General features: G+C 37.9%; 1 protein-coding gene across 1 annotated transcript in view; it reads right to left on the bottom strand.

Moving 5' to 3' along the window:
• ANO2 (anoctamin 2) overlaps positions 1-26,026 on the bottom strand; it is an 850,080-nt gene that overhangs the window by 46,329 nt on the left and 777,725 nt on the right. The gene's annotated exons all lie outside the window — the stretch shown is intronic.

Here is a 26,026-nt window from a genome sequence, read left to right as displayed (position 1 = left end):
TTAGTGCTCCACTTGTAATCCAGCCCTAATAGTTTAGTTTACTTTAAAGGGACACTGAAATTAAATTGAAACTTTCTTTATTCAGATAGACATTGTAGATCTTCTGATACCAACTAACACTGCTGTTTTAAATAGCCACATAAGAACTATGGAAAGTACAAACTGTGTACTCACACACACACAGACACTTCAAATTGAGAGGGGCCTATCTATCAAGTTCCGAATGGAGCTTGATTCCCCGTGTTTCTGGCGAGGCTGCAGGCTCACCAGAAACAGCAGTTATGAAGCAGCGGTCACAAAGACCGCTGCTCCATAACCCTGTCCGCCTGCTCTGAGCAGGCGGACAGACATCGCCGGAAATCAACCCGATCGAGTACGATCGGGTTGATTGATACCTCCCTGCTGGCGGCCCATTGGCCGCGAGTCTGCAGCGGGTGGTGTTGCACCAGCAGCTCCTGTGAGCTGCTGGTTCAATGCTGAATACGGAGAGCGTATTGCTCTCCGTATTCAGCGAGGTCTGGCGGACCTGATCCGCACTGTCGGATCAGGTCCGCCAGACTTTGTTAAATAGAGGCCACTGACTGTAGTAGAAATATAGAACAGCCTAATAAGTGGAGAATTAGAAGTAACACACAATTGTGGAAGTTACACAATATAAGGATACATTTAGCAAATCTAACTCCACATTTGTTGTGTTAATGACCTGATTTCCCCTTGGGACACCTTGGGGTGGTTTTTAACATGTTTTATGTAGTCTGAATAAAGAGTTAACATTTGAGTGAATGGCTTGGGGCCCCTTTATAGAGTATTCAGATGATTGATATTTTGAATCATTATTTATAGATGTGAATACATTCATTTTGTATTCTTCTTATGGTGCTTGTTTAATTTGATTAAATTATAGGATGTTCATGAGCGTATGAGCAGCACTCCTTCCCATGGACCTTGATAAGGAAATATTTGGTACAAATCAGGTAGTTGCAAGTAGTTGGTAGTGCTGTCACATTTGTTTATTTAGAATTATTCAGATAAAGTTTACCATTTTGAATACTTTCCAATACCATTATTTTGATTATACGTACTTCTATTATTTCTATTTATCCGGTCATTTCTATGTGAGTGTGTTTTTGGAAAGGGTGGGGCCATAAATGTGTTATGGGCAGGGCCAGGTGCAATTGGGGCAAATTCTGGCAGAGCTGGGGCAGTCCTTAATGGCACACAATAAAAAAAAACAACTCAATTTTATTCCTATTATCAAATGTGCTTAGTTCCCATGGTATTCTTTGTTGAAGAGATACCTAGGTAGGTGTCTGGAGCGCTACATGGCAGGAAATAGTGCTGCCATCTAGTGCTCCTGACACATGCACGCTCCTGAGCTTACATCAGTGCTTTTAAACAAAAGATACCAAGTAACAAAGAAAGTTTGATAATAGAAGTAAATTATAAAGTTGTTTAGAATTATATGCTCTATCTGAATCATGAAAGAAAAATGTGGAGTTTTATGCCCTTTAAAAACAAAAATGTTTGCCCTGGCCAGAGAAGATTAAATTGGGGTAGTGGACCGGCCTCCTAACCTCTGGCAATCCCGTAGGATCCAGGAGGTCTGGGATTTTAAGATGTTTTTATATTCAAAATCTTAATTAACTATTGAGGTCTGATTTGAGCTGTGTATTACAGTAGAATGACACCAGTAGGTTCATATGTGATTGTTTGAACATAAAGTACATTTTAAATATAAAAGTACTCAAAATGAAAGTGATATAAAACTGCACAAAAGTTAAATTTTAAATAATTTAGAAAGTACATTGTGACTTGGCACAGCTGGTAACTGGGGTTAGAAACGTTAAAAAACAGCCCCTGCCTAAAGCTTTCCCTTAGACCCCACACTAGACACTACTATCTATATTTTTCACAAAGAAGCAATGATGTTATCCCCTCAGATGCCAGTAACATAAAATATGTGCAACCCCTCTCGGGTTTCGCAAAGTAGGTATAATGCGGTATCAGCTTAGCGTACCTGAAAACGTATCTTAAGGTGCATTATTGAACTAATAAATAAAAAATATTAATTATTACAAAATATTATAAATACTTTATATATATTCTATGAATTATTTAGAATTTTTGAGCGTATCTATCATTTTTATTTTTTTTATTCAATAACGCGTCTTAAAGTGAAAGTAAACTTTGATGAAGGAAAGCCCATTTTTTAAAAATACTATTAAAAACAGGGGCACTTTCATTCATCAAAGTTTACAAAGCAGCCATTTTGAATTTAAAACTTACCTCTCTTCTTTGCACAGCCAGAGCAGCTTCCCCCACCCAGAGATCCTGTCTTCACACGTCATCAATGACTAATCCAGCTTCCTCCAATCACGGTTTTCCCCCCAGGGGAGTCATTGCCTGAGGCCATGCCATGATTGGAGTAAGCTGGATTAGTCATTGATGACGTGTGAAGAGAGGATCTCCGGGTGGGGGAAGCTGCTCTGGCTGTGAAAAAAACAAAGGTACGTTTTTAATCAAAACGGCTGCCTTCTAAACTTTGATGAACAAAAGTGCCCCTGTTTTAAATAGTATTTTAAAAACCGGGCTTTCATTCTTCAAAGTTTACCTTCACTTTAAAATAACTATGTTTTCATGTGTGCTTACCCGACCTATGTTAGACCTACATTGCAAACCCCTAAGCGTGTTACACATATTTTACATTCCTATGCACTTCACATAGAACATTTCTTTATTATTAAATATAATATATGAATAGAGATATAAGTATAGGTATATACAGATTTATTTAGAAACATTTATTTAAAACAAAAACATGTCCTGCATGTGATGAACATTGGAACGTGAAATATTAATAACTCCTGTTGGGTTAGTTCACAAGCAATAAGTGTTAGGTTTCTTCAAATGCGTTCTCCATTAGAATCTAAGGGGAGAAAAAAGTGTGGTTGCGGTATCCAAGGTCCTGAAGCCTTGCGTGTAAAAAGATTACTTCTAGCAATATTTACCCTCAAGCTGGAGCACTAAATAGCGTGCCACTTATAATCTAGCCCTTTATGCAGTATAACATTTTTAGTTTAATATCTCTTTACTTTTGATTTTCCCATTCCTTTAACGTTACAAAAAAAAAAATATTTATCTGTTTAGATATTATGTATTTTGGTAAAACCGCTTTTACTCTGAAATTATTTCATGGATGAAATTCACATTCTGGTTTAAACTGACTTGAGTATAAAGTGTATGATTAAACCCTGAAATTAAAGGATACATTGAAATTGTAAAGTATTTTCAGCTGGACATTTTGTAGGTCTCAAAATTATTTCCTGCCTTCAAAACTTAATAAGGAACAGCCATAAAAATCATTGATTGGTTGAACTCATCCAAGTAAAATTTAGCATAAGGATATAATTTAACATATAAAGTCACCCAGAAGGTTCATCTATAGTTATACATGTGTATCAGCTAAAAATGCCACACACAGACATAAACCATACATTTCCAGATATAGCCAAAGGCAATGACAACACATTTTAAGCTACAAGACATTTAGATAACACAAACCAAATTACTTAGTCTGTGTGTCTATACCTGGAGATAATTTAATAATTTGTGGAATCCACATTTCTTGGTATGTTTGGTCTCTTAAAATTCTCTGTTGTACTTTGTAAAGCATATTTATTAGAATTATATGCAAAATTTCTCTTTCCTATTGGACAAAAAATAATCTTGTTGGAAGTTGGACGATGGTACAATCAAGCAACTATTACTTTTTTTATTAACTATTTAAAGTTTTGTTTTCCCAATAAAGTACTTAGCTTATACAGCTTGCATTGCCGCTAAGAATAATGGGTAAGGACATGAAATGAAGCTCACAAGGTGTTTGTGTATGTGTAAAAGAATTAGGCATCTATTGATCAAGCCGTCAACCGCAAATACGCTGGAATTCCGCAGCGTATTTGTGGCGAGCCTGATTCGCCTTAGTTATCAAACCCTACAAACCAGCAAAAGTAGAATTTAGTGATGTAACATACAATCCGCCGCACTCAGTCTGACACAGATCGATGCTTACGTCACTCCAGATGTTCTGAATGCAAGTTCGGCACAATCTGACTACTTTTGCTAGTTATCAAATAACTAGCAGGTACGCTCAGCTTTTTTCCGGCCCAGTGTACGTGGTTTTTAATCCGCCACCCTGGAGGCGACGGATGCCATAGGAATCAATGGGAGTCTGAAAGCAGCGAAAGCTCATGTTCGCTGCTGCCCGATATCCCATTGATTCCTATGGTAATGTCAACACCTAACACCCTAACATATACCCTCAGTCTAAACACCCCTAATCTGCCTCCCCCTACACCACCGCCACCTACATTATACTTATTAACCCCTAAACCGCCACTCCCGGACCCAGCCACAACTAAATAAATTGTTTAACCCCTAAACCGCTGCTCCTGGACCCCGCCACAACGAAATACAATTATTAAACACTAAACCGCCGCTCCCGGAGCCCACCGCCACCTACATTATACTTATTAACCCCTAATCTGCCGCCCCCTACACCGCCGCCACCTACATTATATATATTAACCCCTAATCTACCCCCCCTACACCACCGCCAACTACCTTCATTTATTAACCCCTAATCTGCCCCCCCTACACCGCCACCACCTACCTATATTTATTAACCCCTAATCTCTAATCTGCCGCCCCCAACGTCGCCGCCACTATATTAAATTTATTAACCCCTAAACCTAAGTCTAACCCTAACCCCCTAACTTAAATATAATTTAAATAAATCTAAATAAAATTACTATCATTAAATAAATTATTCCTATTTAAAAAAAAATACCTATAAAATAAACTTTAAGATTGCTACAATATAACTAATAGTTACATTGTAGCTATCTTAGGGTTTATTTTTATTTTACAGGCAAGTTTGTATTTATTTTAATTAGATTCAATAGTTATTAAACGGTTATTAACTATTTAATAACTTCCTAGTTAAAATAAATACAAATATACCTGTAAAATAAAACCTAACCTAAGTTACAATTACACCTAACACTACACTATAATTAAATTAATTCCTTAAACTCAATACAATTAAATACAATTAAGAAAAATTATCTAAAGTACAAACCACCCCCACTAAATTACAGAAAATAATAAAATAATTACAAGTTTTTTTAAACTAATTACAAAAATCCCTACCCTATACTAAATTACAAATAGCCCTTAAAAGGGCCTTTTGCGGGGCATTGCCCCAAAGTAATCAGCTCTTTTACCTTGAAAAAAAGTACAATACCCCCCCCAACATTAAAACCCACCACCCACACACCCAACCCTACTCTAAAACCCACCCAACCCCCCCTTAATAAAACCTAACACTAACCCCTTGAAGATCACCCTACCTTGAGAAGTCTTCAACCAACCGGGTCGAAGTCCTCAACGAATCTGGCAGAAGTGGTCCTCCAGACAGGGAGAAGTCTTCATCCAAGCCGGGTAGAAGAGGTCCTCCAGAGGGGCAGAAGTCTTCTTCCAGGCGGCATCTTCTATCTTCATCCAACCGGCGTGGAGCGGCTCCATCTTCCAGACATCCGACGCGAAGCATCCTCTTCAAACAATGTCCAACTGAAGAATGAAGGTTCCTTTAAATGACGTCATCCAAGATGGCATCCCTTCAATTTCGATTGGCTGATAGAATTCTATCAGCCAATCGGAATTAATGTAGGAAAAATCCTATTGGCTGATGCAATCAGCCAATAGGATTGAGCTTGCATTCTATTGGCCAGTAATGCAAGCTCAATCCTATTGGCTGATTGGACGTCGTTTGAAGAGGATGCTCCGCGTCGGATGTCTGGAAGATGGAGCCGCTCCACGCCGGTTGGATGAAGATAGAAGATGCCGCCTGGAAGAAGACTTCTTCCCGTCTGGAGGACCTCTTCTGCCCGGCTTGGATAAAGACTTCTGCCCATCTGGAGGACCACTTCTGCTGGATTTGTTGAGGACTTCAGCCCGGTTGGGTGAAGACTTCTCAAGGTAGGGTGATCTTCAAGGGGTTAGTGTTAGGTTTTATTAAGGGGGATTGGGTGGGTTTTAGAGTAGGGTTGGGTGTGTGGGTGGTGGGTTTTAATGTTGGGGGGGTATTATACTTTTTTTCAAGGTAAAAGAGCTGATTTCTTTGGGGCAATGCCCCACAAAAGGCCCTTTTAAGGGCTATTTGTAATTTAGTATAGGGTAGGGCTTTTTATTATTTTGGCTGGCTTTTTTATTTTATTAGGGGGATTATATTAGGTGTAATTAGTTTAAAAAACTTGTAATTATTTTATTATTTTCTGTAATTTAGTGGGTTTTTTGTACATTAGATAATTTTTCTTAATTAGATTTAATAGTATTTAGTTTAGGGAATTCATTTAATTATAAGGTAGTGTTAGGTGTAATTGTAACTTAGGTTAGGTTTTATTTTACAGGTATATTTGTATTTATTTTAACTAGGAAGTTATTAAATAGTTAATAACTATTTAATAACTATTCTACCTAGTTAAAATAAATACAAACTTGTCTGTAAAATAAAAATAAACCCTAAGATAGCTACAATGTAACTATTAGTTATATTATTGCTATCTTAGGGTTTATTTTATAGGTATTTATTTTTAAATAGGAATAATTTATTTAATGATAGTAATTTTATTTAGATTTATTTAAATTATATTTAAGTTAGGGGGGTTTAGGGTTAGGGTTAGACTTAGGTTTAGGGGTTAATAAATTTAATATAGTGGCGGCGACGTTGGGGGTGGCAGATTAGGGGTTAATATAGGTAGGTGGCGGCGGTGTAGGGGGGGCAGATTAGGGGTTAATAAATGTAGGTAGGTGGCGGCGGTGTAGGGGGTAGATTAGGGGTTAATAAATATAATGTAGGTGGTGGCGGTGTAGGGGGGTGGCAGATTAGGGGTTAATAAGTATAATGTAGGTGGCGGTGGGCTCCAGGAGCGGCGGTTGAGGGGTTAATAATTGTATTTATTTGCGGCAGGGTCGGGGAGCGGAGGTTTAGGGGTTAAACAATGTATTTAGTTGCGGCGGGGTCCGGGAGCGGCGGTTTAGGGGTTAATATATTTATTAGAGTTGCGGCGGGGTCTGGGAGCAGCGGTTTAGGGTTTAATATATTTTTTAGAGTTGAGGCGGGGTCCGGGAGCGGCGGTTTAGAGGTTAATATATTTATTAGAGTTGCGGTGGGCTCCGGGAGTGGCGGGATTGGGGTAAAACAATATAGTATAGTGTGGGTGTTTAGTGACAGGGTACCAAGAAAGCTGTAAAAAAGCCGAAGAGCAGCGAGATCGATGACTGTTAGTTATCAACAGTCTGCTGCTCATCTTTTTGACAGCTTTTTTGATAACTTTGGAGAACGTATTCAGGTCCACGGCAAGGATGTTAGTCGATCTTAGGCAAGCGTATTGGTGCTGGCGAATGCAGGTAAGTTGACACTTTGATAAATAGATGCCTTAGAGAGAGAATGCTGAGAGATGATAGAGTAAGCAAAAGGGAACTATGGCAACACAAGTTAAAAATAATAAAGGATCATCATTTTTTAATTTGCCTCAATTTTTTTTTAAATAGGAAGCAGTGAATATTACTCAACTGTAGATAACATAGAACAACGTTAAGACTTCATCAAAATTAATATGAACCATGGTAGCATTTTGAAGATTGCCTACCCAGTACTGAGTCATTTTTTTCACTTTTGTCAAATCAGTTTCTAGACTTTATGACATTTAAATATAATTTCCAATCACTGTAACAAAATATCTAATTTTCAAAAATAGTTAAAATAACAAAAACAAGCTGATCAGAAAGCAAAAACAAAGGTGTTTTTTGTTGTTGTTTTTTTAGAGTGCACCCAATAATAGTGTGCAAGTCATACTGTATATATATTTTGATATGCTGTGATGATTACTGTGATGAAAAGGTTTACCGGAAGTCTGTCTTCAGAACTGGAGCCACACTGCTTTAGTTCTGGTGACTGCCCTAGAAAGCATGAGATTGACATTCCACGTGCAAATAGAGAGACACCGTCATTCTCAGGCATTCCCACTGTACTTAAGCCACGAACAGAAAGACATTGAGAATTTATAACTGTGTTCTGAAAATGTTTTATTGTCTTGCCAATTAAAAAGTCTAGTTTTGACAGCAACTTATATTCAATACAGATGTAAAGGTATATATCTCCCATTCCTGTGAATTCAGTGGTTTAAATAACACTTCATGCTGGGGTGACCTACATATTTTTAATGGCATTATATAGGTAATGCATTAAAATAAATTCATAAATAAAAAAATACATAAATATGGCTACCTTGGGTTGTTGTGGCTGCACTGGTTTGTAAACATGATAAAATGGTGTAAAATGCATGCTGTATATTTTACCTGTCAGAATGCAGATTGCTGGCTCATCTAGTTGGGAGTTTTAGGGAATCAATATTCATCAAAAATGTCATATATTTATTTTGATTTAACAGGAAGACAATGAATGGCTATATAAAAATATTATGTTCATTTATACAAGCACAAGAAGGAAGAGAGGCTTTCCTTCTTGTGTTTATTTATAAGTAGGCTTACTATATTGCCGCTTTAAAAAGGGACACATATAAAAAATACACGTCAGGGCTGTTTTCAGGGCTGTTTAAAGAAATGCTTTGTATAAGAACCCGGACATATGTATTTTTCATATGTGTTCCTTCTTAAAGCAGCAATATGGTCAGCCTATTTATAAGCACAATAGATTAAAAATGGAGGTGCAGAAATAGGTGCCGCAAACTATGTACATCTCTGCATTAGAGCACAGCAATAAATCCCCATCTACAGCAATGAATATTGTATATTGCATTACCTTACTTATCCTGTCTGTCTGTTATAAAGGTGCATACATACCGGGCAGATCAGCAGAGGATTTATGTCACAGCAGGCTCCCTACTTGATGAATGACTGTGGTATCATGTTCCCTGACTGAACGTCACTTATTACTTTCCTGCTCACTAAATATTTGTAGCCTTCCCTCTAGGTGCCAGAAGCAGAAAAGCATAAGAACATCTAAAGCGTTATAATGTGTCACTAATTTTGATTATATTTTAATGTAGGTGTCTCTCCTTAACATCCTTAACCCTGCATAGTAAGTAGGGTTGCCAGCTGTACTCTAAAAATACTGGAAAAGTTGTAGGTGACTAGGCACTATAGTCTGTAATGGTCACACAATGCCCCCCCCCCCCACACTCTACCTCATTCCCCACTATTGATGTATATTTTTAACTAATGAGCAGTCATTTTACCCCTTGGTTGGCTGTAACAAACAAATCAATAATTGCACCTCTTTGGTTTGACCCACTTGACTGCCCCTCACTTTTGTTCTGCTCCATATTTGTAATGCATTGAGGCAAAGAGGCATTATGGAGTTTAAAAAAAAAATGGACAATTATGTGTCCAATATTTTTGTGAAGATTTTACTGTACAGCCTGTTAAAATATTGGACTGTCCACTTGAATACTAACACCTGGCAAACTTAATAGTAAGATAAGCAGGTACAAATTTGCCAGAGAAGAAAGGTTTAGATCATCAGGCCCTGAGTGAGTGTGTTAGTGAGTGCAATACAAAGCCTCCCTTATACAGTATGTGTCCATTGAAACTTTGCAATTGCATGGTTAGTACAGAGAAACTCTGCAAAACAAAGAAACAAAAAAACTCTTATAGGAATGAAAGAGCAAGTTGGTAATTTATGGAGCTATCTTAAAAAATCAGAAGATGAGAGAAAATATGTCTTGACCTGTCCAAGTTTTACTGCCAGAGATAGGAAAGGTAATTCTACATTAATGCCGGTTTATGCATACTCGGACATGTTTAAGTGGAAAAAAATAGTTATTCTGTAGTCCAAACTTGCAATGCTATTTCTGGGTTTTTGAATACAAATTATTATTAATCAGACAAGCCCTATATTAAAAAAAAAATTCCTCTGTCACATCCCCTAAAATAAGGTCAATGGGTTAAATGTTTAAAAACAGTGGAAGGTAAAATTGTGCTAAAGAAAAAAGATACTAATAATCTGAAACATGGAAAAGAATATTTGGCATGACCTCACATTAAGCTTTAGTAAATCATTCTGGCACAAAAGCAATGACATGTGAGATGTAATGTGGCACCAATAGACTGGTGCTGGCAGACACTGAAGAATTTTCTGCATAAGGCAGTGCACTTGCAAATGTTATGCAAACCACTTATCTTAACTTTGTGGGGCTAGCAAAAGTGTTTTTTCCTAATCTGGCATATTGCTATTCTAACGCATGCACATGAGAAAACTAGGCACCCATGTGATTATTTAAGACACTTATTAAGGTTATGTTTTAGAGATCAGAATTTTGGCACAGATTTTTCTTCCACGTTTGCATGCCAGGGGCAGCACTTGACAAGTTCATGTTTGGATCTATGTCAAAGGAACAAAAACAGATTGTTTTTAAGAATGAAGTCTATATGATTGCTATTGCTTCATCTGGTGTTGAATTAAAGCTTTATGTTTGTGGATACTTTAAATGCCAATGAGTCACAGTTACGGGTTTATAATTATGGCTTTAAGAAACATTAAACTCAGAAGTAGCACTAATTAACATGTTTATATCTATCTATCCTGTATATACAGTATATACATACACACATATATATATATATATATATATATATATATATATATATATATATATATATATATATACACACACATATATACACAGTATCTCACAAAAATGAGTACACCCCTCAAATGTTTGTAAATATTTTATTATATATTTTCATGTGACAACTCTGAAGAAATGACACTTTGCTACAATGTAAAGTAGTGAGTGTACAGCCTGCATAACAGTGTAAATTTGCTGTCCCATCAAAATAACTCAACACACAGCAATTAATGTCTAAACCGTTGGCAACAAAAGTGAGTACACCCCTAAGTGGAAATGTCCAAATTGGGCTAAATTAGCTATTTTCACCACCCATTGGTGTCATGTGACTCGTTAGTGTTACAAGGTCTCAGGTGTGAATAGGGAGCAGGTGTGTTAAATTTGGTGTTATCGCTCTCACACTCCCTCATACTGGTCACTAGAAGTTCAACATGGCACCTCATGGCAAAGAACTCTCTGAGGATCTGAAAAAAAGAATTGTTGTTCTACATAAAGATGGCCTAGGCTATAAGAAGATTGCCAAGTCCTGAAACTAAGCTGCAGCACGGTGGGCAAGACCATACAGTGGTTTCACAGGACAGGTTTCACTCAGAACAGGCCTCGCCATGGTCGACCAAATAAATTGAGTGCACATGCTCAGCGTCATATCCAGAGGTTGACTTTGGGAAATAGACGTTGAAGGGGTGGGGGGTCAGCCTGTCAGTGCTCAGACCATACGCCGCACACTGCATAAAATTGGTCTGCATGGCTGTTGTCCCAGAAGGAAACCTCTTCTAAAGATGGCGCACAAGAAAGTCAGCAAATAGTTTGTTGAAGACAAGCAGACTAAAGACATGGATTACTGGAACCATGTCCTGTGGTCCGATGAGACCAAGATAAACTTATTTGGTTCAGATGTTGTCAAGCGTGTGGCGGCAACCAGTTGAGGAGTACAAAGACAAGTGTGTCTTGCCCACAGTCAAGCATGGTGGTGGGAGTGTTATGGTCGGGGCCTGCATGAGTGCTGCCAGCACTGGGGAGCTACAGTTCATTTAGGGAACCATGAATGCCAACATGTACTGTGACATACTGAAGCAGAGTATGATCCCCTCCCTTTGAAGACTAGGCTGCAGGGCAGTATTCTAACATGATAACGACCCCAAACACACCTCCAAGACGACCACTGCCTTGCTAAAGAAGCTGAGGGTAAAGGTGATGGGCTGGTCAAGCATGCCTCCAGACCTAATCCCTATTGAGCATGTGCAGGGCATCCTCAAATGGAAGGTGGGGGTATCTCTAACATCCAACCGCTCTGTGATGTTATCATGTAGGAGTGGAAGAGGACTCCAGTGGCAACCTGTGAAGCTCTGGTGAACTCCATGCCCAAGAGGGTTAAGGAAGTGCTGGAAAGTAATGGTACCCACACAAAATATTGACACTTTGGGCCCAATTTGGACATTTCCACTTAGGGGTGTACTCACTATTGTTGCCAACGGTTTAGACATTAATGGCTGTGTGTTGAGTTAATTTGAGGGGACAGCAAATTTACACTGTAATACAGGCTGTACACTCACTACTTTACATTGTAGCAAAGTGTCATTTCTTCAGTCTTAAATTGTCACAATGTTTTATTGGCACAAAAAGTGTTTACTATTTTGTGGGATTGCAGTATCCTGGGCAGCGTGCAGGTTGGTGTATGAGTGCTGGACTTTCTTGACTTTCTTGACTTTTATTTCTTCAGCCTTGTCACATGAAAAGATATAATAAAATATTTACAAAAATTTGAGGGGTGTACTCACTTTTGTGAGATACTGTATATATACACTGTTGTATATAAAATACAACACAAAGGCTTGCACTTGCTGGTCTTTAATTACAATGTTAAATTTATTGATGTGACATTTAGCACCCCTTCCTCAGACAAAACAATAGTGAAATGTGCAGCTTAATATGCTACTAGAATATGTTACTATGCTACTAGAAGCCCCTCCTGCTAATCATAAAAAAACACCAAAGGGGTTACCTAGGCAACCATAATATTTACATTAATGCTTTGTGAAATAGCAGTGCAAAATTGCTATAACATTACTATATATTTAGTAGATACATATGTGTTTAAGGAACCATCTGGCTTATTAATAATACATTTTCAAACTTAATTCATTCAATCTAGCTAGAATCTGCTGAGACATATGTCTTTACATTCAATAATTATGTAACTACAGCTATCAGGAGTCTGCCCCTAACCCTCTCCACTCACATCAGGGGTGAGTGGCTTAGGCTGGGCACAGGAAAGACTATTAAAATTGAAGAGAACCACACTGACATAGGGCATAACTAAAATAACTCAAATAACTTGCTGGCTAGGAGTGTATGCAATTCAGTATATCAAGCAATGGAACCATGCCTCCTCATACACAATAAGTGAGTGAACCACATTAACTCATTAAGGTTGCCTATAGTGATATGCTCACCGAGCTACAGGACTCTCCCATATATAAAAAAATAAATAAAATTGCAAAAGAGAGCTTAGACAAACCGATCAAACTACATGAAATACTGAAAGTTATTAATGACCTTCCATCACATAAAAGTCCTGGACCAGACGGGTTTTCAAACAAATATTACAAAACATATAAGGATATCTTAGCGCTATTAGAGTTATATAGGTATATAGATAAGGAAGGACATTTCCCCCGGAATACTTAGAAGCCCAGATTTCAGTTATTCCCAAACCAGGTAAATCCCCCACTCATCCCGGTAATTACAGGCCCATCTCTTTATTGAACACTGATTTAAAAATCTTTACAAAAATACTGGCTAATAGGTTGAACCGAATACTCCCACAGATTATCCACTCTGATCAGGCTGGCTTTGTGCCTGGTCGAGAGGCCAGGGATAACACCATCAGATCACTTCAATTAATAGATCACGCTAAACATACAAACACGGATATGGTGGTTATTTCCACAGACGCTGAGAAAGCGTTTGATCGCCTAAACTGGGATTTTATATTTGCTACACTTAGGGAGGTGGGTCTGGGGGAGGGTATGCTTTGTAGAATTCAGAGCCTTTATCATGCACCATCAGCAAGGGTTAGAGTAAATAATATGATGTCCGATCCCTTCATTATCCACAATGGCACAAGGCAGGGTTGTCCGCTTTCCCCTATCTTATTCATAATCAGCATGGAAGTCTTAGCACAGAAAATAAGAAATAATCCGCTGGTTTCCGGCATTAAAGTAGGCCCTTTAGACTGTAAACTCTCGCTATACGCAGACGATGTCCTGTTCAAGTTATCATCACCCCAGACATCTGTCCCTTTTCATGGTGGGGTAGACTCCAAATTTTGAAAATGAATGTACTCCCTAGATTGCTGTACGCGATTCAAGCTGTCCCTATCACCCTACCACAGGGCCTCCTTACTCAGATACAAAACGCTTTAGATTCCTTCATTTGGGGTAGCATAAAACCCAGAGTTAAGAAGGCAACTATGTACAGGTCAGCCAGAGAGGGAGGGTTGGGTCTGCATAAGATAGAAACCTATTACCAGGCCACTGGCTTACAGAGAATCATAGAGTGGCACAGAAATAGGAACTCTAAGGCTTGGAATCCAATAGATTCACATATACTTCACTCCCCCTCTCTGGGAGCTTTATGTTGGATAGCAGGGCAGAATCGACCCCCATGGTTGAAGGTATACCCGCTTTTACACCATGTGTTTGAATTATGGGACACTTTGATAAAGAGATTCCCAGGAATATCAACACTCAGATCACCCATGTCCCCAATTTCCCGAATGCTGAGCTATTAGGGGGGTAATGTTTGACAGGAATAACCTGAATAATTGGGAGATGGGTTACACAGTTCCCCTATTTAATTTACTCAATGAGGGCAAACTCAAAAACAGATCAGACCTTACAGACATCCTAACAGCAACAACATGGGAGCGCTCAGACGCCCGTTCTGTGAGTGGCCTCGGCTCGCGCTTCACGTAAGGTGCCGCCCCTCTTGAATAGGTCCTGACGTCTCGATGACGACACCTGGAAACTCCGTCAATCCGGTGCAAGTGGTAAAACAATCCACCACCGCTTGCACTAATATGATAGCAACATCCACTGCACACGGCAATTGACAAACAAAACCATGCAACGGAAATAAAGGACAAAGGCTCCAAACTGGTGAAATAAAAAGTCTTGTATTCAGTAACTTTGTTTGGCAAAAGCGGTTACAACAGGCAATACAGCAGGTCAAACGCGTTTCATATATATTAAACTTCTTCAGTGACCATCATGTACTATTGCCCATAATGCAGCACTATTTAAAGGGAAAGCAAACACACTCCCTCCTTAGTTAAACCAATCAAATTTCAAAAAGTGTTGCATTATGTATACTACGAATACTGTGTTAAGTGACAGCAAAATACATTTCTTTATTTATACAAACAGTAAACAAAATACTATACCCAAGAATATAATTTCTTAACTCACATATTAACTTTCAGAAAAGGAAATAAATCTGATTCAAAAAAATATATAAAAAAAAAATTATAAATAAAAGAACCTAATTTAACTGTTTTAGGTATCCACAAATAATTTAACATCCCATTCAGAATTTAGCCCTACTGGCATTCTGGTATCCAGCTGAAAGATCCAGAAAACCTCTCTTTTACTGAGAGTATTACATCTGTTTCCTCCTCTTGGATGTCTGGCAATCAGCTGGATACCCTGGAATGTCAGCAGGGAACTGTCAGAGTCGTGTTCTTTTCTGAAATGTAGGGAGACAGGTGTAGTGGACTCTGGATCTTCTATGGAACGCAAGTGTTCCAAAAAACGATCTTTTAGAGCCCGTGTCGTTTGACCGACATACTGCCTATAGCACCCCCTACAGGTCAGAAGGTATATAACATAGCAAGAATTACATGTTATATGTTCCTGTATCTTGAATTGTTTTTTCATTAGCAGTAGACACACAGTTTTGACCAAAGGTAGCATAAGTGCAAGATTTACACCTCCTACTACCACATTTGTAAAAACCTGGTTTTATAGACAACCAATTGTGGCTAGAAATTTTAGGCAACATAGAGGGAGACAAAATCCCTCTTAGTGTTTTTGCTTTACGTGACACAAATACTATTCCATCTTTGACTATGTCACATAGTTTGTCATCAGTTTCTAGGATAGGCAATGCTTTACGAATAATGCCACAAATTTGGGCATATTCTTCACTATACGTAGTGATAAACTTAGGCTGACGAAATCTCTCATCTCTTTCCACTTTCTTTTTCTCAAGTAAAGTAGACCTATCCATACCATCAACTTCCTTTTTAATAGACTCTATTGCCTCTCTACAATACCCTCTGTGTATAAGTCTATTCGTCAATTCTGCAGAGTGTGATTGATAGCTTTGTTCATTCGTGCAATTACGTTTGATTCTGATATATTGGCTTTTTGGGATAGAACGAATTGTATGTTTTGGATGGCAAGACTGTGCACTGAGAATAGTATTTCCTGCAATCGCTTTGCGAAATAATTCAACATCTATTGATTTATTTGTTACATTAGACACCAGTCTAATATCCAAAAATGGCATGGAGTCTCTGTTAAATTCTAATGTAAATTTCAAATTCATCAAGTTATTCTGTAGATATTCTGAAAATTGTTCAATCAAATGTATTGGTCCCCTCCAGACTATCAATATATCGTCGATATAACGACCGTAATAATGGATATATTCTTTGTAGGGATTTCCATCTCCATAGACGTGGGACAGCTCCCACCAACCCATATACAGGTTGGCATAAGAGGGGGCAAACTTTGCCCCCATAGCTGTCCCACGCCTCTGGAGATAGAAACTCTCCTCAAACAGAAAAAAATTATGTTTTAATAGGTAATCAATGGATTTGACAATAAAACTTTTTAGAACATCATAGTCAGAAAAATATCTCAAAAAATATTCAATGGCCTTTATGCCCTGTTCGTGAGGGATGCAGGTATATAATGATACCACATCAATGGTTACAAAAACAAATTCCTCCTGCCATACAATTTTCTCTAATCTTTTAACAACATCTGTAGTATCCTTGATGTAACTCAACAATTTCAGAACCATTGGTTGTAAATATTCATCTATCATTTCAGAGAGAGGCTCATTCAATGAGCCAATTCCAGCCACAATTGGCCTCCCTGGCGGATTATTTCTGTCCTTATGGACTTTGGGAAGAAAGTGAAAAATAGCTGTAATCGGATGCTCAGTATATAGAAACTCAAAGTTATCTTCCGTTACAGATGTAATTGAGCAAGAGGCTAATAAAAATTTGGACAGTTTGTTTTATAAAATGGATTCCTTGCTCAAAAAAGATTTGAGTATTGAAATGGATATTAAGAGCTTTCAAATGTATAAAAAAGCCCAACGTATACCAAGAGGGCTCCGTATCAGAAAATTTCCTTCTTTTCAGGTGACAGATCAATTATTTATTGATAAATGGAACAAAATACTTACAGAATGCTCTTTAGCATTAATTGATTTATTAATTGAATATAAAAAACAAATACATCAAGAGTTGTGTCAAGAAAAGCTTAAGCTGCAATCATATATGCGACCTTTGTGTCAAGATCCTGTATTTAACAAATATGATACGAAGTTGCAGAAGGTGATTACTGAGTTTAGAGACAATCTATGGCATTTTAAAAAACAAAAAATCTTACGTGACAAACAAGACTATGAGAACAATAAGGTCTATAAATGGACAGTGTCTGACACGAGGAGGAGATATAGAAGATACAAATCAGATAAAAAAGTTAGATTTGCAGAGACTGATACGGAGTATGATTATGACTCCTCTGATTTGGAAATTTCTAATGAGAGTCCACCATCCTCTGTAGTAACTACGTCATTTGCTCTTACAGCACATGATGATCATGTTCCCTCTACATCTTCAGCACAGTCAAAAAACGAGAGGGGCCAGCACAAGTCCACAGTGCGAAGAAAAAAGTACGCAGAGGGGGACGTGGCAGGTCAGGAAGGTCAAGAACCTCCCAAACCTCGGCGCTATCCACAGAGGAGGAGGGCACTAGCATTTCAGAAATATGCATAGATTCTTATAATGTTATCAATTTGTCATCTGTTCAACTTTCTAAAACACAATTACAAGTCTTATCTTTGGGTTTAGGTTTCTCTCCAACTTCACATTTTAATTTGTTTGACACAGTAGTGGATTTGAATAGGTTTGTGAGAACCTTGGTATTGAAGAAACATTTTTCAGAAGTTAAACAAGATGGTTGTGAAGTGAGGCAGAGAGAGAAGCCAGAACCACTTAGATGTGGTTTTGATTTTGCTGATGAATGTGCTCTTCTAGACCTTGTAACTATAGGTGAGGACACTAAGGATTCGTATTTTAGTGTCAATCAAGATGTGTATGATCTTTCAAAATTAAAAAAGAAATCTAAGTTTCACCCAGTAAGTTCTAGGTCTAGTTCAGTAGAAGTCTTTCAGAAGACAGTTGAGACAGCTTTGAAGAAACTACATAAAAATATATCCTCTGTTAATCATAAGAAAGACAATTTGTCTAGAGATCAATATCTGTCTATCAAAGAGTTGGTTAATAACAAAGAATTAGTTTTTCGAAATTCGGACAAAGGGGGAAAGGTTGTAGTTCTTAATCGGGAGGATTATATTAAAGAGGCGCATAGACAGTTACTTGATACTACAGTATATGAGAGACTCAAATCAAATCCAGTGTTTTTCTATCAGAGAGAACTTAAAATCATTCTTAATGAGGCTTTACTTGATGGTCTTATAACGGAAGATAACTTTGAGTTTCTATATACTGAGCATCCGATTACAGCTATTTTTCACTTTCTTCCCAAAGTCCATAAGGACAGAAATAATCCGCCAGGGAGGCCAATTGTGGCTGGAATTGGCTCATTGAATGAGCCTCTCTCTGAAATGATAGATGGATATTTACAACCAATGGTTCTGAAATTGTTGAGTTACATCAAGGATACTACAGATGTTGTAAAAAGATTAGAGAAAATTGTATGGCAGGAGGAATTTGTTTTTGTAACCATTGATGTGGTATCATTATATACCTGCATCCCTCACGAACAGGGCATAAAGGCCATTGAATATTTTTTGAGATATTTTTCTGACTATGATGATGTTCTAAAAAGTTTTATTGTCAAATCCATTGATTACCTATTAAAACATAATTTTTTTCTGTTTGAGGAGAGTTTCTATCTCCAGAGGCGTGGGACAGCTATGGGGGCAAAGTTTGCCCCCTCTTATGCCAACCTGTATATGGGTTGGTGGGAGCTGTCCACGTCTATGGAGATGGAAATCCCTACAAAGAATATATCCATTATTACGGTCGTTATATCGACGATATATTGATAGTCTGGAGGGGACCAATACATTTGATTGAACAATTTTCAGAATATCTACAGAATAACTTGATGAATTTGAAATTTACATTAGAATTTAACAGAGACTCCATGCCATTTTTGGATATTAGACTGGTGTCTAATGTAACAAATAAATCAATAGATGTTGAATTATTTCGCAAAGCGATTGCAGGAAATACTATTCTCAATGCACAGTCTTGCCATCCAAAACATACAATTCGTTCTATCCCAAAAAGCCAATATATCAGAATCAAACGTAATTGCACGAATGAACAAAGCTATCAATCACACTCTGCAGAATTGACGAATAGACTTATACACAGAGGGTATTGTAGAGAGGCAATAGAGTCTATTAAAAAGGAAGTTGATGGTATGGATAGGTCTACTTTACTTGAGAAAAAGAAAGTGGAAAGAGATGAGAGATTTCGTCAGCCTAAGTTTATCACTACGTATAGTGAAGAATATGCCCAAATTTGTGGCATTATTCGTAAAGCATTGCCTATCCTAGAAACAGATGACAAACTATGTGACATAGTCAAAGATGGAATAGTATTTGTGTCACGTAAAGCAAAAACACTAAGAGGGATTTTGTCTCCCTCTATGTTGCCTAAAATTTCTAGCCACAATTGGTTGTCTATAAAACCAGGTTTTTACAAATGTGGTAGTAGGAGGTGTAAATCTTGCACTTATGCTACCTTTGGTCAAAACTTTGTGTCTACTGCTAATGAAAAACAATTCAAGATACAGGAACATATAACATGTAATTCTTGCTATGTTATATACCTTCTGACCTGTAGGGGGTGCTATAGGCAGTATGTCGGTCAAACGACACGGGCTCTAAAAGATCGTTTTTTGGAACACTTGCGTTCCATAGAAGATCCAGAGTCCACTACACCTGTCTCCCTACATTTCAGAAAAGAACACGACTCTGACAGTTCCCTGCTGACATTCCAGGGTATCCAGCTGATTGCCAGACATCCAAGAGGAGGAAACAGATGTAATACTCTCAGTAAAAGAGAGGTTTTCTGGATCTTTCAGCTGGATACCAGAATGCCAGTAGGGCTAAATTCTGAATGGGATGTTAAATTATTTGTGGATACCTAAAACAGTTAAATTAGGTTTTTTATTTATAATTTTTTTTTATATTTTTTTGAATCAGATTTTTTCCTTTTCTGAAAGTTAATATGTGAGTTAAGAAATTATATTCTTGGGTATATATTTTGTTTACTGTTTGTATAAATAAAGAAATGTATTTTGCTGTCACTTAACACAGTATTCGTAGTATACATAATGCAACACTTTTTGAAATTTGATTGGTTTAACTAAGGAGGGAGTGTGTTTGCTTTCCCTTTAAATAGTGCTGCATTATGGGCAATAGTACATGATGGTCACTGAAGAAGTTTAATATATATGAAACGCGTTTGACCTGCTGTATTGCCTGTTGTAACCGCTTTTGCCAAACAAAGTTACTGAATACAAGACTTTTTATTTCACCAGTTTGGAGCCTTTGTCCTTTATTTCCGTTACATGGTTTTGTTTGTCAATTGCCGTGTGCTGTGGATGTTGCTATCTTAGCCTAGGTGGAGTTTTTGTTAGGTGGCTAAAATATAACCAAGTTCACCATTTTCTCCATACCCACCCTCTCAAACAGTCACTTACAAGAAATCTCACACCCTTCGAACAGACATGCGCTATGACAAGTTCAGCACATCAAACCTTATCGTGGGCTAAGAGACTCCTAGTTAATGCACAGAGCTCGAAACTTCCTGATTATATTATAGAACGCTGGCATAGGGAATTGAATAAGACTATCACAGAAGCAGAGTGGGTTAAAAATTAATAACACAAGAAAATCTTCATCCTCAGCTAGATTTTTAGAGACAAATTACAAACTCCTGACTAGGTGGTACTTGACACCTACCAGACTTAAATGCATTCTCCCTGCGTCGTCGGACCTTTGTTGGAGGGGTTGTGGGGAAAGGTGGACGATGACACACATATGGTGGGCATGTCCTAAATTGTCACCTTTTTGGGAGGGCATACAGAATATCCTACAAGTCATAATGGGGCGGGAGGATTCCTATCAGCTAGACCCGACAACGGCCCTACTGAACCTGTTACCTAAATGTAAATGTAAATTAAGAACACGACTAATTCAGTTGGCATTGAATTCTGCTAGATCCTTAGTCGCTAGGATCTGGAAATCTCAAATCTGCCTGACCCTAAAGGACTGGCACTCTCACAGATACCTTGAGAATGGAAGAATACGGTTTCTTTAAATCGAATAGGTTAGGATTCTTCCATGATTTAAAATTCATCTGTGATGAAATCCAAAATGATCTGTGGATAGAAGGGGGGAGCTTTACACAAGTTACAGGAGTGACCTAGGAGGAATGACAGTCCTAGTGTTACCTTAGAGGGGTGTGGCTGATGTGGTCCCACCCCTGCCTGATACTCTAATAATGACCTCTTTAGCTTACCACTTCTCTCAAAGGTTGATAGATAAATACAAAGTCGAGGGATACCACTAGATGTGTAGAATATATACAAAGTGATCTTAAATTAAGAAATTTCGGCATAGTTTTGTTGTTATTTGAGTTATGTTTTGTACATTGGTGTCATTGTCAATCACCATGCATTTATATGGAGTGGGGCTACAGTTTTCAAATGGACTTATCACGGACAGTCTAGCTCTACTATTTCATTTTACTATACAGGAGTACGTTCTCCTTTCTTTTGGAGACTGATGGTTTCTCCCTCTTTTGTTTCTGTTTAAACTTTTGCATCAACAATGACATCCTTTTGTACCATGCTGCTAAATAATGATAATAAAAATGAATAAAAAAAAAAAAAAAAAAAGGAATTGCAAAAAGTCCCTCACTGAGTGATGTGATCAATATATGTGACCACTCAGTCGATATGGAAGCAATATAAACAATCTCATGACTAATATTCAAACCTCTAGCCCTTACCACTACAAAAATAAATAATAATAATAATACCATGTAGTTAATTTTAAGACACAAACTGGGCTAAAAGTATAAAGCAAGACATACCATATAAAATATGTTACAATTTGTTGTCCTAAATCTAACAATCAAACACATACAGTGTTGATGCTCATCTTATGCAAAAAGGGGACACACATTGCCAGTGTTTAATACTTAACCTCTGATGAAGTGCATGTGAGCATGCGCGAAATGCATCAGAACGTTTGTTTGAATGTTATACCCTGTCATGTTTGGCACAGCCGAATAAACCTTACTAGCATCAAGCTTTGGGCTTCTGTGTTGCTCCTTTTTTTCTTTGGACTTTTATCTTGATTAAGCGGCTGGGAATACCGCTTGAGCTTTCAGAAGCCTTCAGTTCTATCCATGTTTGATTGGTGCAAATTGTTCGTGACCATCATCTATCCCCACATCCAATGCCTATCGTAGGCACAGTACATACTGACTTTAGAGAGGTCCCAGAACCCATGAGGGGGGCAGTACGCCCACTGAGACCGGGGACCCTGACTGTTTACTTGGGACATTCCCTGCAGATGAGACTTGAGGGCTCCCTTGCCTGACATGCTTCATCGGCAGAAGTTGTCCACTTTGTTAAATACTTTTAGTACCAGATGGATACAGAACGGGAACACTAAAGCACAACTTATTGCAGGACCTGCAACCATAGAGAACTATCTGCACTGACACAAGGGGATAAGATAAGTACTCTACTTACCACCTATATGATTATAACCAGAGACAAATACACTTTTACCTCATTTGCATGTGAAAACTTAGACTCCTTGTCTAAAGGACTCTTGTTTAGAAGGACTCTTTTTGCATTGGAAAATACTATCTGAGTACCTCTCAAGCAGTAAAAATATTTACTTTACTCTGAAGGCTGTATGGAAACTAGTCTCTTATCATTGAAAACTGTGTATTTGTTCTTTATTACTGCTATATTTCAATAATAATAATATTATGTTTATGTAGTTAATCTTAAGACACAAACTGGACTGAAAGTATAAAGCAAGATATACCATATAAATTTTTTTACATTTTTTTGTCCTAAATCTAACAATCAAAGTCATACGTTGTTAATGCTCTAATCCTCCTCGTATGCAAAAAGGGGACACACATTGCCAGTCTTTAATACTGTTAAATCCCTCTGGATAGAGTGCATTAAGTCAGTAAATCCACTGAGCTTCTAACTGTAATAATTTATTGTTGTGACACCCACTCTCTTCAGAGGGGGGCAATGGTCTATGAGTTTAAAGCATAGATCACTGACATGCCCGGATTCCAAGAAGTGCTTTGTTACAGACTGGTCACTCCTACGTGTGTTGAGGGCTAGACCTATGATTGATCTGTGATTTGTCATATGTGTTCGAGTGTCATCTGAAGTTTTCCCTATGTAGAATTTACCACACTTACAACTGAGCAGTTGGACCACAAATTTTGTGGTGCAGGTTCGGAAATGTCTAATAACACATTTTCTGTTTTTATGAGGATGACAAAATGTAGGTCACTGAGTTGCAAGTAGTGCACCAAGCACTTCTAAATGCTCCAGTTTTTTAACTTCTAAGCCAAGTTTAAAACAATGTACTCGATCTGGCACCATAAGCTTGTCCTCAGACTAGTAATCCTTTTAAAGCCCACTCTTGGAACTTCCCAATCTTTAAACGGTCTGTTGTTAAGATTGCTGTTGTTCTAACTACTCCGGAATAGCTTTCAAAATTAAAGCTGGGTCACAACTTGTTGCATGAAGTAGTGAGTTCCTATCGGTAGGCTTCTGATACAGGGTGGTCGCTAACTTGTCATGATATTTATAAATAAATATTTATAAAAAATTAAATTGAATATAAATTTTGCGAAACTTTTATTTTGACAGAATGTTCCATAGAGGTCAAAGTATCAAACCAAATTGCTTGTGCGCTCCTTATGCAAAGCAAAAAAAAAAAAATTGTAAATGTAATGATGGTAAAACACAACTGCTAGTTTCTCAAAGATCTGCATACCAAAATATTCATAGTATTTTATGTACAGGTTATCTAACAAAGGGGCCACATTGGACCCCATCGCTGTCCCTGAGATTTTATGGTAATATGAAGTCTCAAATCAAAATTAGTTGAGAAGGAGACTCCAATACAAAATATTGATCAATAACTCAAATGGAGGATCTACATATGGATAACATATGTATATCTCTCTCTTTTGGTATGTGAACTGAATCTTTAATCATATGCTACTAAATTCACTGCTTTCTAATGCTCTTTGTATTCTACGTAACTCTCTCTTTGGTATGTGAACTGAATCCTGAACCATCTGCTGCTAAATTCACTGCTTTTTGTTGCTATCGTATTCTATGTAACTCTCTGTTTTGGTGTGTGAACTGAGCCCTGAACCATATGCTACTAAATTTACTGCTTTTTGTTGCTATTGTGTTCTATGTAATTTTTGGGGGGTATGTGTCTAATCTGATTAATAAGTTCTGTATTTAATGTCTTGTCAAAAGCTATGTTATATCCAAGCCTTGCCAATGCTTGCAATAATTCCTAAATTTATAAGTTTACTAATGGTATAACCTCAGCCCCTCCAAATTTTGTTTACTTTAATGTTTCCTACCCTGAATCAAACTTACCAATTGGCCTTTTGACTGCCCTTGATCATGTCATTAACTAATTTATTAGACTCAGCTGAATGCTCTGTCCTATAAATCTAACACTTCTATGGAAAAGCATTGCTGGGGTGTAGCAATGATGAGTTAGTTAGCATTATTGTTTACTAAATGTTCACATTTCTTAAGTGAGAATTTAATAAGTGAGTTATTAAGGATTAGTCAAAATAATTATACAAGAATTAGAGCAAGGAGTAAAAAAGGAACAAAACACTAGACAAGTGCTGTTGTAATACTGTGTTTTATGGGCTGTACTGTTTCCCCTTTTTTGTAAAAATGCTCAAAATCTTTATGTTCCCATTTGCTACCTCTTGTCTCTATAACAAACTTCTTTATTAATTTACTCCTTCCCCCTCACCACCTGCCCATCTCTTTTACCCTCACCTCACTTTTGCTCTCATGAACTTTACACATTCCTAAACACACTCTCTCCCCCCCTTCACCTCATCCCGAAAACAGTCTCAATACTGCAAATCTGTATCTCATCTTATGTAGCAAAAAAGGATTCCGGAGTCCAAAGAAAAAGAGAGGTCTAAAGCCCATAGTCTAGGGCACACATTTTCAAACTTAGTAGTTGTTATCAGGTATAGACACTATGCACACTGCACTTTGATAAGATAAACATAGAAAATTTATTGCAGATAATAGTAAAACAGTTCACACAGGAGCTGCGGTACACGCAGTCACTCACAGTATTGCAGAGAGACAGGGAAGTAATGATGTCATCTGACGCGTTTCACGCCGGTTGGCGCTTCTGAAAAAGCGCCAACCGGCGTGAAACGCGTCAGATGACGTCATTACTTCCCTGTCTCTCTGCAATACTGTGAGTGACTGCGTGTACCGCAGCTCCTGTGTGAACTGTTTTACTATTATCTGCAATAAATTTTCTATGTTTATCTTATCAAAGTGCAGTGTGCATAGTGTCTATACCTGATAACAACTACTAAGTTTGGAAATGTGTGCCCTAGACTATGGGCTTTAGACCTCTCTTTTTCTTTGGGACTCCGGAATCCTTTTTTGCTATTTTGTATCAGCAGCTCTGTATGTGCTGATTCTTAGCCGCGTGGACGGCGGCCATTGGTCTCCCAGGAATAGAGTGTTTTCTTTGTCCGTTTACCTTACTACCTGTATCTCATCTTATGTCACTCTCATACTAGCTGCTGATTATATCTCCCCTAATCCTGGTCCACCACAATTCCTTAGCCTCACCCACCCATGTGTGCCTTTCCACAGACATAGAAAACAAAACTCTGATAACCTTACTCAAATTCC

This window comes from Bombina bombina, chromosome 6, assembly GCF_027579735.1.
Source record: "Bombina bombina isolate aBomBom1 chromosome 6, aBomBom1.pri, whole genome shotgun sequence".
In the NCBI taxonomy this organism is placed as follows: domain Eukaryota; kingdom Metazoa; phylum Chordata; class Amphibia; order Anura; family Bombinatoridae; genus Bombina; species Bombina bombina.
This window is presented reverse-complemented; position numbering and strand designations above follow the sequence as displayed.